The sequence below is a fragment of the Aegilops tauschii genome, chromosome 1 (assembly GCF_002575655.3).
Source record: "Aegilops tauschii subsp. strangulata cultivar AL8/78 chromosome 1, Aet v6.0, whole genome shotgun sequence".
Classification (NCBI taxonomy): Eukaryota; Viridiplantae; Streptophyta; class Magnoliopsida; order Poales; family Poaceae; genus Aegilops; species Aegilops tauschii.
In genome coordinates this window covers 505,373,111-505,385,910 of record NC_053035.3, presented here as the reverse complement: position 1 = coordinate 505,385,910, position 12,800 = coordinate 505,373,111, and positions in this window count along the sequence as shown.

The window sequence follows — 12,800 nt, the reverse complement described above, 5'->3', positions numbered from 1 at the left end:
ACGACCCGGACCAACCTTACATGTCCACGCACATGAGACCGGTTCCACCGACTGACATGCAACTAATTTTGCATAAAGGTGGCTGGCGGGTGTCTGTTTCTCCTACTTTAGTTTAATCGAATTTGACTGCGGCCGGTCCTTGAAGAAGGTTAAAACAGCAAACTTGATAAATCACCGTTGTGGTTTTTGCCGTAGGTAAGATCGGTTCTTGCTAGAAACCCGTAGCAGCCACATAAAACTTGCAACAACAAGGTAAAGGACATCTAACTTGTTTTTGCAGGGTATGTTGTGATGTGATATGGTCAAGACATGATGTGATATACATTATTATATGAGATGATCATGTTTTGTAAGTTATCGGCAACCGGCAGGAGCCTTATGGTTGTCTCTTTATTGAATGAAATGCAAACACCATGTAATTGCTTTACTTTATCACTATGCATTAGCGATAGTTGTAGAAGCAATAGTTGGCGAGACGACCACGACGCAACGATGGAGATCAAGGTGTCGAGCCGGTGACAATGGAGATCATGACGATGCTTTGGAGATGGAGATCAAAAGCACAAGATGGTGATGGCCATATCATGTCGCATATTTTGATTGCATGTGATGTTTATCTTTTATGCATCTTATTTTTCTTAGAACGGCGGTAGCATTATAAGATGATCCCTTCACTAAATTTCAAGGTAAAAGTGTTCTCCCTGAGTATGCACCGTTGCTACAGTTCGTCGTGTTGAGACACCACGTGATGATTGGGTGTGATAGACTCTACGTTCACATACAATGGGTGTAAGACAGTTTTGCACATGCGGAATACTTGGGTTAAACTTGACGAGCCTAGCATGTACAGACATGGCCTCGGAACACTGGAGATCGAAAGATCGAACGTGAATCATATAGTAGATATGATCAACATAAAGATGTTCACCATTGATAACTACCCCATCTCACGTGATGATCAGACATGGGTTAGTTGATTTGGATCACATATCACTTAGATGACTTGAGGGATGTCTATTTTAAGTGGGAGTTCTTAAGTAATTTGATTATTTGAACTTAATTTGTCATGAACTTAGTCCTGATAGTATTTGCAAATTATGTTGTAGATCAATAGCTCGCGTTGTAGCTCCACTATGTTTTTGATATGTTCCTAGAGAAAACTAAGTTTAAAGATGATAGTAGCAATGATGCGGACTGGGTCCGTGATATGAGGATTATCCTCATCGCTGCATAGAAGAATTATGTCCTTGATGCACCGCTAGGTGACAGACCTATTACAGGAGCGGATGCGGACGTTATGAACGTTTGGCAAGCTCGGTATGATGACTACTTGATAGTTTAGTGCGCCATACTTTATGGCTTAGAATCGGGGCTGCAAAGACGTTTTGAACGCCACGGAGCATATGAGATGTTCCAAGAGTTGAAATTGGTATTTCAGACTCATGCCCGTGTCGAGAGGCATGAGACCTCTGACAAGTACTTTGCCTACAAGATGGAGGAGAATAGCTCAGCCAGTGAGCATGTGCTGAGAATGTCTGGGTACTACAATCGCTTGAATCAAGTGGGAGTTAATCTTCCAGATAAGATAGTGATTGACAGAGTTCTCTAGTCACTATCACCAAGCTAGTAGAACTTCGTGATGAACTATAATATGCAAGGGATGACGAAAATGATTCTCGAGCTCTTCACGATGCTGAAATCAGCGAAGGTAGAAATCAAGAAAGAGCATCAAGTGTTGATGGTTAACAAGACCACTAGTTTCAAGAAAAAAGGCAAGGGAAAGAAAGGGAACTTCAAGAAGAATAACAAGCAAGTTGCCACTCCATCAAGAAGCCCAAAGCTGGACCTAAGCCTGAAACTGAGTGCTTCTACTGCAAATGGAATGGTCACTGGAAGCGGAACTACCCCAAATACTTGGCGGATAAGAAGGATGGCAAAGTGAACAAAGGTATATTTGATATACATGTTATTGATGTGTACTTTACTAGTGTTCATAGTAGCCCATGGGTATTTGATACCGGTTCAGTTGCTAAGATTAGTAACTCGAAACAGGAGTTGCCAAATGAAGAGAGACTAGTTAAGGGCGAGGTGACGATGTGTGTTGGAAGTGATTCCAAGGTTGATAAGATCACCATCGCATACTCCTTCTACCTTCGGGATTAGTGTTGAACCTAAATAAATGTTATTGGGTGTTTGCGTTGAGCATGAATATGATTGGATCATGTTTATTGCAATACAGTTATTCATTTAAGTCAGAGAATAATTGTTGTTCTGCTTACATAAATAAAACCTTCTATGGTCATACACCCAATGTAAAGGGTTTATTGAATCTCGATCGTAGTAATACACATATTCATAATATTGATGCCAAAAGATGAAAAGTTGATAATGATAGTGCAACATACTTGTGGCACTGCCGTTTAGGTCATATTGGTGTAAAGCGCATGAAGAAAATCCATGCAGATGGGCTTTTGGAATCACTTGATTATTGATAGAGGCAAAGGTGTCCCGTCTTTCGATGAGATGGTGGCTATCGTTTTGGAGGAAGTCGACTTTGACGATCCGACTACGAACGTGCGAGGACGTCGCGCCTTAGCAATCGCTAAACCAACTCCGAGAGGTTATTGACCAACGCTGGAGCACGATCAACCTGACCACGAAGGTCTGTTTCCTGCAGGCAAACGAAGAACAAGCAAGAAACTAAGATTGCAATCTAGATATTGCGAATATAAGAGGAAAGCTTTATTGATCAAGGTGGGGTTCTGTGACGCCTTTGTCTGGTCGTTGAACACAAACGAAGTACGTGAAGTTGCAGCTATGGCGAACTTTTAATCTAAACAAAACCCAAAGTCTAAACGATGCCCTAAGGGCTGTATATATGGAGGAAGAGGAGGGAATTTCGTGGCCCTTGAGGGAGGGGTCCGAAACCAACCCTAACTCTTGTTTCCCCACACATACGGACTCTAAAAACAGCCTATACTTAAGTATTTTGAAATTACATGGGCCTGGCCCAATAATAAGGTGACGCAGCACCTAGAATAGCCTATGGACGAATATTATGAAGTGGCATCTTGTATATTTTGTCCAAGGCTTCATGCACTCATTATGGTGGCCTCAAAGTCCTGAAATCATCACTTGTAACTCCGTTCTTGTTCCCCTCGCGCATGCCATCATCTCCATGCTTGGTCTTGCTCCAGTGTTCATCCCTCTTACCCATGACAAGCCCTTCATTTGTAAGCAAAACAAATGTATCCAATTTAGGCAGCATCATATTCTCATGAACATTAGAATCATTACCAAGAAACGAAAGTACCTGATAATTTAATTGGCGTGCGCGAGCTCTAGTAATTGGTCCAGTATGTATAGCAGCAGGGGCTGTGGGTGTAACAATGGTATTGATGTCCTCATCATCCTCCCCTTCTTGAAATGAAGTCGTCCTCGACGGAAGTTCATCCTCCTCACCCAAATAAGGCTTCAAATCTGCAATGTTAAAAGTGGGACTAACCCCAAAATCTGTAGGCAGCTCAAGTTTATATGCATTATCATTTATTTTGTCTAACACCTTAAAAGGACCATCATCACGTGGCATTAGCTTTGATTTGCGCAAATTAGGAAATCTATCCTTACGCAAATGTAACCAAACAAGATCTCCAGGTGCAAACACAACATGTTTTCTACCCTTATCTCCAGCAAGTTTATATTTAGCATTCATACGCTCAATGTTTTCCTTAGTTAACTCATGCATTTTTAAAATCAATTCAGCACGTTCTTTAGCATCAAAATTAACCTTCTCCGAAGATGGAAGAGGCAACAAATCAATAGGTGCACGAGGTAGGAAACCATACACAATTTCAAAAGGGCACATCTTAGTAGTAGAATGCAATGAACGATTATAAGCAAATTCAATATGAGGCAAGCATTCTTCCCACATTTTCTTATTATTCTTCAAAACAGCCCTAAGCATAGTAGACAATGTTCTATTGACTACTTTAGTTTGTCCATCAGTTTGGGGGTGACAAGTAATACTAAAAAGCAGTTTAGTCCCCAACTTAGCCCATAAACATCTCCAAAAGTGGCTAAGATATTTAGTATCATGATCTGAAACAATAGTATTTGGCACACCATGCAAGCGAATAATTTCACGAAAGAACAAATCAGCAACATTAACAACATCATCGCTTTTATGACATGGTATAAAGTGTGCCATTTTCGAGAATCTATCCACGACAACAAATATGCTATCCCTCCCCTTCTTTGTTCGAGGTAAACCTAAAACAAAGTCCATAGATATATCCTCCCAAGGAACACTAGGTACAGGCAAAGCATATATAAACCATGAGGATTGAGTTGTGACTTAGCTTTTTGACATGTAGTGCAGCGAGCAACAAAATGCTCAACATGCCGTCCCATCTTTGGCCAAAAGAAATGTGTAGAAAGTACATCCTCCGTCTTCTTCACGCCAAAGTGTCCCATTAATCCTCCTCCATGCGCCTCCTGCAACAACAAAAGACGAACAGAGCTAGCTGGAATGCATAGCTTGTTAGCACGGAACACAAAGCCATCATTAATAACGAACTTGTGCCATGTTCTTCCTTCTTTACAATTCTGCATTACATCTTTAAAATCAGCATCATGCACATATTGATCTTTGATGGTCTCCAAACCAAATATTTTGAAGTCAAGTTGTGAAAGCATAGTATAGCGACGAGACAATGCATCAGCAATAACATTTTCTTTACCCTTCTTGTGTTTAATGACATAAGGGAAAGTCTCAATGAATTCAACCCATTTAGCATGTCTATGATTCAGTTTAGCTTGACTTTTAATATGTTTCAGAGATTCATGATCAGAATGTATAACAAATTCTTTGGGCCATAAATAATGTTGCCATGTTTCTAAAGTCCGAACAAGAGCATATAATTCTTTATCATAAGTAGAATAATTCAGACTAGGCCCACTCAATTTTTCAGAAAAGTATGCAACGGGTTTGCCATCTTGTAATAACACACCTCCTAATCCAATTCCACTAGCATCACATTCAAGCTCAAAAGTCTTATTAAAATCAGGAAGTTGGAGTAAAGGAGCATGTGTCAACTTATCTTTCAATACGTGAAGGCTTCTTCCTGTGTAGTACCCCAAACAAAAGGCACATCCTTCTTTTTAAGCTCATTGAGAGGTGCAGCAATGGTGCTGAAATCTCTCACAAAACGCCTATAGAATCCAGCGAGGCCAAGAAAACTCCTCACTTGTGTGACCGTTTTGGGCTGCGGCCAACTCTCAATAGCTTCAATCTTGGCTTTATCAACTTCAATTCCCTGTGGAGTAACAACATAGCCAAGAAACGATACTCGGTCGGTGCAGAAGGTGCACTTCCCAAGGTTACCAAACAAACGTGCATCACGTAGAGCAATAAAAACAACACGTAAATGTTCCAAATGTTCCTCCAAAGATTTGCTATAAATCAGTATATCATCAAAATAGACTACCACAAATCGTCCAATGAAAGCACGTAAAACTTCGTTCATTAGTCTCATGAAAGTACTAGGTGCATTAGTTAACCCAAAAGGCATGACTAACCACTCATATAAACCAAAATTAGTTTTAAATGTTGTTTTCCATTCATCTCCCAATTTCATACGAATTTGATGGTATCCACTACGCAAATCAACTTTGGAGAATATTGTAGAGCCACTCAATTCATCAAGCATATCATCTAGCCTAGGAATAGGATGACGATAATGAATACTAATATTATTAATGCCTCTACAATCAACACACATACGCGACGTACCATCCTTTTTAGGCACTAGTATAATAGGAACAACACAAGGACTAAGAGATTCCCGTATATAACCTTTGTCGAGCAGCTCCTGTACTTGACGCATAATCTCCTTCGTCTCCTCTGGATTGGTACGGTATGGTGCACGGTTGGGTAGCGATGCACCGGGAACTAAGTCAATTTGATGCTCAATCCCTCGAATAGGTGGTAATCCCGGTGGCACGTCTTGTGGGAAGACGTCAGCGAACTCCTGCAAAATGTTAGTGACAGCAGGGGGAAAAGAGGAAGGCACGTCCTTGAATGAAAATAATGCCTCTTTGCACACAAAAGCATAGCAAACAGATTTGCTAAAATCTAGCTCATCGATATCAGATTTTGTGGCAAGTAAACATGCACTTTTCAATTTAATTTCGGAAGCAACACTAGATGGTTTATTATTAGGTTTCATTTGTTGCTCAAATTCTTTTGCCACAATCTGATTTTCACTCTTATTTTTCTCCTGTTTTGCTTTATTAGCTCTATTAATATCATCTTTCAAAATGGAATCAGGAGTCATAGGAAGCAAAGTAATATGGCTATCCTTATGAACAAGAATATACTGATTATTTCTACCATGGTGTATAGAATTTTTATCAAATTGCCATGGTCTACCAAGTAATAAGGAACATGCTTGCATGGGTACCACATCACAATCAACATAATCAGCATAGGTAGAGATACTGAAATGCGCACGAACAGTACGTGTTACCTTAACGTTGCCGCTGTTGTTGAACCATTGGATGTAGTAAGAATGTGGATGTGGTCTTGTGGTGAGAGATAGCTTCTCCACCATCTCCATGCTAGCCAAGTTGTTGCAGCTCCCTCCATCTATGATGACGCGAACAGAACGTTCCTTCACAACTCCCTTTGTATGGAACAAATTATGCCTCTGATTTTGCTCAGCTTGTGTGACCTGCACACTCAAAACACGTTGAGCAACTAAATATTCATACCTGTCAGCATCTTCAGGAGCCATGTATTGCGTCTCATGATCAGAATCATCTCCACCGTGTTCTTCACGTGTAATAAGAGCCAAAGTCTCCTCGTCATAGTCACTAGCGGACTCATACCCCACCATCCTCGGTAGCAATCATCACATGCTGAGATTTGCATTCTCTCGCAAAATGTCCTCTTCCCTTACAACAACGACAAATAATATCACTTGTGTGCCCTGTTGATGCCATGGAAGAAGAAGAACTCCGTGCAGGCCCGGCAGGTGTGCTCTTGGCAGATAGTGGTGGTTGTGCCTGCTTTCTTGTATCACGGTTGGAGGTGGCACCTGATGGAGGTGATGGTGCAGTGGAAGTAGAGGATGCACGTGGTGTCCATGATGAAGGTCGACCTGCAGAAAAGTTAGTCCGCGCCAATGCCTGTTGATCTTGCACTTCACGTTCAGCTTTACAAGCAAGATGGAATAAACGAGTGATATTATTATAATCCTTATACTCTAGAATGGTCTGAATCTCTCTATTTAATCCACCCATAAAACGTGCAAGCATAGCTTCATTCTCCTCAACAATACCACATCTAATCATGTCAGTTTGTAATTCCTGATAATATTCTTCTACAGAATTTTTTCCTTGTCTTAAGCGTTGCAATTTATGAAGTAATTCACGTTGATAATATGGTGGAACCCAACGAGTACGCATAGCAGTTTTCAAAGCAACCCAAGTAGCTGGAATAGGATATAATCTATAATGTTCAGACCACCAAACACATGCAAAACTAGTGAAAGCACAAACAGCAGCAGGAACACGTCTCTCCTCGGGACATTGTAAACATGTAAAACGTTGTTCAGTTTCTAACTCCCAAGTAAGATATATATCAGGAACATATCTACCCTCAAATGGTGGAATATTCAATTTCAGTTTAGGAAGATGGTCATGATCTCGTACCTCATGTGGTGGTGCATCCCTACCGTTGCGATGATATGCATGAGGACGACCTGGTGGTGGTGGTGCTGGTGGTTGCACGTAGTTCTGATTTTGATCAACCTCATCCTCGTAATGGTCCTCCACCTCTGCAGTAGCAGCAGGAGCTACAGAAGCATCAACACCAAGTACAACAGCTCCAGAAGTTTGACCATCCTCAAGAGGAACACGCTTCGCTCGTCCGAACTGATTCGGAAGGGGGCGTTGTTGTTGTCGTTGTAGAGGTGCGATAGGTGCAGCCAGCGGTGGTGGTGGAAAACGCGAAAGCAATTCAGCAAACTTGTTATCGAGCTTTGTTTCAAACGTCTTCTCCATGCCATCTATCTTCTCCATGGCCTCTTCAAATCTGTTTAGCACATCTTGCACCTGTCCACTCATCATTTGCTGAAACTTATCATGAAGCTCCTTGTTCGTCAAGTTCTCCCAGTCAGTCTCGTCGGCTTGTGATCCTGGCATGGTTAGCACCAATAGAAACACACAAGAATATGATCCTACAGACTACTAACAAGTGGTGGTGGTGGCGGGTGTCACAAATCCGTCAAGCAAATCTCAAATTCTTACCAGTTCTTACCCAGCAGCAGGCGGTGATCGGCAACCGATGTAGTCAAAACTCTCAAAGCTTGGATAGAGCGATTACCAGGGAGAGTCAAACGCACGATGTAGATGTATGTGGAGCTGGGAAGGCTTATAATATGGTAGCAAAAAGGGTCAGCAATAATCAATTCAGAGATGCAAAGTTGAATAAACGCTCAACGACGGTACTGTGCTGGTCCTAGGCTAGACCGTGCTAGAGACGCGAGCCTAGAACACTAACAAAATCATGGCGCTGCACGTAAACAAGGGAAAAGCACACTCTGGAATTTTTTTGCTCTGTTTTTTTTTTGCGCTCTTTTTTTTTTGCGAAAAATCACTATAATGGCGAGTGTCTCAAAACTCTTCCCAGGTCAAACTGACAGGATGGGTACAAAGTATTTTTGACTATTTTTTTTGAAAATCAGGGCAGCGACGACGAAAAAGTGCGACAAAAAATCACTATGATGGCGAGTGTCTCAAAAGACTCAGAAAAGCCTAAAAATAGGATAAGGAAAAATATTTTTGGTCGCCGAAATTTTGGCCTAAAAACTGCCCGGGGGTCTCCAGACTCTTTTTTTTGAGACCTACTCAGGCAAGGAAACACAAAACAGAAAATAGATGGATCTCGAAAACAAACCTAATATGAAAAGAACTCGGATTGGTGGTGGATATATGGTGGTAGGATATCGCAGCGGTGGTGGTATATGGTAGCGGTGGTGGTATATGGATACGGATCGGTGGTGGTATATGGATACGGATTGGTGGTAGTATATGGATACGGATTCAGAGCGGTGGCGGATAAGCAATGGTGGTAGATGGCAAGGCGATGATGATGGTGCGGCGGCGGCGTGACAACTTATGACCAAAACTCAAAACTCTAAAAGACTAGACTCTAAGACCAGCAACTTGACACGATGATGCAACCGCAAATTCAACAAAGCAAAAACCCTAAAAAGATTATGCAAAGGCTCAGATTGGTTCGGATATGATGAACTAACCCTAATTTTTTGTGGCTTTTTCGTGGACTGTAGGTATGAAGAACAGACTCGATCTAAACTACGAAAAACTATAAAATCTCACCGAGCAACCTGAAAATCTGATACCACTTGATAGAGGCAAAGGTATCCCGTCTTTCGATGAGATGGTGGCTATCGTTTTGGAGGAAGTCGACTTTGACGATCCGACTACGAACGTGCGAGGACGTCGCGCCTTAGCAATCTCTAAACCAACTCCGAGAGGTTATTGACCACGCCGCAGCACGATCAACCTGACCACGAAGGTCTGTTTCTTGTAGGTAAACGAAGAACAAGCAAGAAACTAAGATTGCAATCTGGATATTGCGAATATAAGAGGAAAGCTTTATTGATCAAGGTGGGGTTCTGTGACGCCTTTGTCTGGTCGTTGAACACAAACGAAGTACGCGAAGTTGCAGCTATGGCGAACTTTTAATCTAAACAAAACCCAAAGTCTAAACGATGCCCTAAGGGCTGTATATATGGAGGAAGAGGAGGGAATTTCGTGGCCTTTGAGGGAGGGGTCCGAAACCAACCCTAACTCTTGTTTCCCCACACTTACGGACTCTAAAAACAGCCTATACTTAAGTATTTCGAAATTACATGGGCCTGGCCCAATAATAAGGTGACACAGCACCTAGAATAGCCTATGGACGAATATTATGAAGTGGCATCTTGTATATTTCATCCAAGGCTTCATGCACTCATTATGGTGGCCTCAAAGTCCTGAAATCATCACTTGTAACTCCGTTCTTGTTCCCCTCGCGCATGCCATCATCTCCATGCTTGGTCTTGCTCCAGTGTTCATCCCTCTTATCCATGACAGGCCCTTCATTTGTAAGCAAAACAAATGTATCCAATTTAGGCAGCATCATATTCTCATGAACATTAGATTCATTACCAAGAAACGAAAGTACCTGATAATTTAATTAGCGTGCGCGAGCTCTAGTAATTGGTCAAGTATGTATAGCAGCAGGGGTTGTGGGTGTAACAATGGTATTGATGCCCTCATCAATTATGAATCATTTGATACTTGCGAACCATGCCTCATGGGCAAGATGACTAAAACTCCGTTTTCCGGAACAATGGAGCGAGGCAATGACTTTTTGGAAATAATACATACCGATGTATGCAGTCCGATGAGAGTTGAGGCACGCGATGGGTATCGTTATTTTCTGACCTTCAGAGATGATTTGAGCAGATATATCTACTTAATGAAACACATGTCTGAAACATTTGAAAAGTTCGAAGAATTTCAGAATGAAGTGGAGAATCATCGTAACAAGAAAATAAAGTTTCTACGATCTGATGGCGGAGGCGAATATTTGAGTTACGAGCTTGGCCTTCATTTAAAACAATGTGGAATATTTTCACAACTCACGCCACCTGGAACACCACAGCGTAATGGTGTGTCCGAACGTCGTAACCGTACTTTATTCGATATGGTGCATTCTATGATGTCTCTTACCGATTTACCACTATCATTTTGGGGTTATGCATTAGAGATAGCTGCATTCACGTTAAATAGGGCAACATCTAAATCCATTGAGATGACACTATATGAACTGTGGTTTGGCAAGAAACCTAAGCTATCGTTTCTTAAAGTTTGGGGTTGCGATACTTATGTCAAAAGGCTTCAGCCGGATAAGCTCGAACCCAAATTGGAGAAGTGCGTCTTCATAGGATACCCTAAGGAAACAATTGGGTACACCTTCTACCACAGATCCGAAGGCAAGATCTTTGTTGCCAAGAATGGAACCTTTCTAGAGAAGGAGTTTCTCTCAAAAGAAGTGAGTGGGAGGAAGGTAGAACTTGATGAGGTAATTGTACTTCCTCTCGAATTGGAAAGTAGCACATCAGAGAAAATCATTCCCTTGATGCCTACACCAACTAGAAAGGAAGCAAATGATAATGATCATGAAACTTCAGATCAAGTTACTACTGAACCTCGTAGGTCGACCAAAGCACGATCCGCACCAGAGTGGTACCGTGATCCTGTCCTGGAAGTCATGTTACTAGATCATGGCGAACCTACGAACTATGAAGAAGTTATGATGAGCCCAGATTCCAACAGATGGCTTGAGGCCATGAAATCTGAGATAGGATCCATGTATGAGAACAAAGTATGGACTTTGGTGGATTTGCCCGATGATCGGTAAGCCATAGAGAATAAATGGATCTTCAAGAAGAAGACTGACGCTGATGGTAATGTTACTGTCTACAAAGCTCGACTTGTCTCAAAAGGTTTTTGACAAGTTCAAGGGGTTGACTATGATGAGACTTTCTCACCCATAGCGATGCTTAAGTCTGTCTGATTCATGTTAGCAATTGCCACATTTTGTGATTATGAAATCTGGCAAATGGATGTCAAAACTGCATTCCTTAATGGATTTCTTAAAGAAGAGTTGTATATGATGCAACCAGAAGGTTTTGTCGATCCTAAAGGTGCTGACAAAGTGTGCAAGCTCTATATGATTTGATGAGGTGATCAAAGCATATGGTTTTATACAGACTTACGGTGAAGCTTGTATTTACAAGAAAGTGAGTGGGAGCTCTGTAGCATTTCTGATATTATATGTGGATGACATATTATTGATTGGAAATGATATAAAATTTCTGGATAGCATAAAAGGATACTTGAATAATAATTTTTTCAATGAAAGACCTCGGTGAAGCTACTTATATATTGGGCATCAAGATCTATAGGGATAGATCGAGACGCTTAATAGGACTTTCACAAATAGCACATACCTTGACAAGATTTTGAAGAAGTTCAAAATGGATTAGTCAAAGGAAGGGTTCTTGCCTGTGTTGCAAGGTGTGAAGTTGAGTAAGACTCAAAGCTCGACTATGGCAGAAGATAGAAAGAGAAGGAAAGTCATTCCCTATGCCTCAGCCATAGGTTCTATAAAGTATGCCATGCTGTGTACCAGACCTATTGTGTACCTTGCCATGAGTTTGGCAAGGGGGTACAATAGTGATCCAGGAGTAGATCACTATACAACGGTCAAAATTATCCTTAGAGGAATAAGGAAATGTTTCTCGGTTATGGAGGTGATAAAGAGTTCACCGTAAAGGGTTACGTCGATGCAAGCTTTGACACTGATCCAGATGACTCTATGTCTCAATCTGTATACATATTGAAAGTGGGAGCAATTAGCTAGAGTAGCTCCATGCAGAGCATTGTAGACATAGAAATTTGCAAAATACATACAGATCTGAATGAGACAGACCCGTTGACTAAACTTCTCTCACAAGCAAAACATGATCACACCTTAGTACTCTTTGGGTGTTAATCACATGGCGATGTGAACTAGATTATTGAGTCTAGTAAACTCTTTGGGTGTTGGTCACATGGCGATGTGAACTAGATTATTGACTCTATTGCAAGTGGGAGACTGAAGAAAACACTACAAAAAAGGACACATCCGTGACATTTTGGGCCGAACGAATTTTTTTCCTGTC